A 2,390-nucleotide genomic window follows, 5' to 3' on the forward strand; every position below is an offset into this window, starting at 1 on the left:
GGTCAAAAGGATTGTCTTAGGTTCAGAATAAAAAATTGACTAAACACAGGATGTAAAAGGAGATTCTTTCTTTTTTTTTTACAGAATCAAAATTATTTTATTCACCATAGACATTCACAAGTCTTGATGTTTAGTCACAAGATACATTTAACATACATCTCAGACTGTTCTACAATAACCATCCTAATATATAAATATTGCACCTTAAGCAGAAACTATAGGCTCTACAGTGGAGAAATAACAGCTGGATGCAGTTCAAGGTGCATTAAATGTGGGACTTGTGGTTAGCACATTTACCCGTTCAATTCCCAGCTCCTGCATGCACGTAGATGGTATGTTCTCCTTATGCTTATGGGGTTTCCTCAAAGTTCTCTGGTTTCCTCCCACAGTCCCAAGAGGTGTGTTGTAGGATGATTGGCATGTGAGGGTGTGATTGTGCCCTGCAATTAAGTGTGGTACCCCTGTGTATATATTTATATAGACTTGCATCTAATTATATAGCATAGAGTCTTCAGTGTGAAGAAAATAATAGTAAAATTTATATAATATAATAAATAAAAAATTAAATATAATATTTATATTTCCTAACAATATTTGAAATGTTATTCAATAGTTATAAACAGTATTACTGTAGTATCATTGCAAAATTATTTTTTTAACAAATAAATAAATATTTGACATGTGCACATGATGCTAGAAGAATATAACTAATTAGAAATATTAATAGTAATAATATGAATAATAATAATTATAATTTACTGTACTTTAATGTAATCTGTACTGTACCAGCTACTAATGCTACTCATTTAAAAAGATTAATGAGCATAACATCTTTAGAAGGAATAAAATTCAAATGTATTATTGAGTTTTTTTATTGGGAATACTGAGTTAGTTATGACTGAAATCCTTGGAAAGCAAATTAAAGATGCCATTCCAGGCTTTGTCATTCACACACACACACACACACACACACACACACACACACACACACACGCACACACGCACACATGCACCCACACACATACTGTACATAAACACACATGCATAAACACACATACACACACATACACACAGGCACACACACACACAGACACACACACACACACATACACAACAAAGGTTCACTACTCCCTTTACAAGTTCCACTACTACCCTCTCTTGTCAGTCTTGATGTGTCCTGTGTTACATTTCATTTCAGGTATTTGATGAAAATGTATTATATTTACATTTCTTTTTTATTTATTTAATCTATTACTTGAAGTGATCGTGAGCGAAACCATGAAGTTGCATTCAGATTAATACAATGAAGGATTACAAAATGTCATGCTTTAAGGCGTGGAAAGCACAATGCATTTTTAATAAGAATGAGAATCAAATACAAACAAATCATTTTATTTACATACACCGTTACATGCATCAGATTCGGTATATTCACTTGATGCCTCTTAAAGAATATGGGTATAGTAAACAGTGTGTGTCCCACACTTGATAATGGTGATGTTTTGAAAATGAATCATAGTTTAGAAGTTCCAATCCGCTTCTTTAGTCATGGACATTACAGTGCTATGAATAATCAGAAGTGACAGGGAAAACAATTGAACTAATTGCAAGATTCATTGAGGTGTTGAAACTCATTAACAGTAAAGTTCCATGACAAAAGATGAAGGTGTAGGATTCATTTCATGCAGAAAGTGCCATGCCTTGAAGACAACAAGCAGGAAGTTTAACCAAGATCTTGCTTTTTTATATCAGTGTGGTCCCATCTGGATACCTAAAGATTTACAGGTCTCAAAAACGGTTGAAGTCTCACAGAATTTCCTCTATGGATGATTGTATATTTGTACCAAAGAACTACTGCTCAAGAATCATAGAGACTTGAAGTCATGTGCTCACTTCTTCTTCTCTTCTTCTCAATATGTTCATTCAACACATTTAGTATTGTTTGTCTTTATAGTACACATTTAATAAATATCTAATGATTTATTACCCCACTATTCAGTCACACATTTGCATCTGTTTCCTCTCAAGGTTCCTTCCTCATGTTGTCTCAGGGAGTTGCCAGTGTTGCATCTGCCTTGCTTATTAGAGATCTACCTTAAATGTACATCTGGATTTCTGTAAAGCTGTTTTGCAACAATGTCTATTGTTAAGAGTTATACAGATGGAATTGTATTGAATGAAACATTCTCAACCACAAAAAAATGTTTCATATGTTTAATCTGTTCTCTTTTATCAAACCCAAAGGAAGTGTTGTGGTTCTGGTTGTTCTTTGGTCCTTCACTGATATTTATGACAGTAAACCGACCGCATTTTGGGAATGCTATTAATTATAGTTCTTGCCGAGTCTTATAGACATTGTAGAGTTGTAGAGAGTCCTAAATAAGTGTATG

Source organism: Tachysurus vachellii, chromosome 12 (assembly GCF_030014155.1).
Source record: "Tachysurus vachellii isolate PV-2020 chromosome 12, HZAU_Pvac_v1, whole genome shotgun sequence".
Taxonomy (NCBI): Eukaryota; Metazoa; Chordata; class Actinopteri; order Siluriformes; family Bagridae; genus Tachysurus; species Tachysurus vachellii.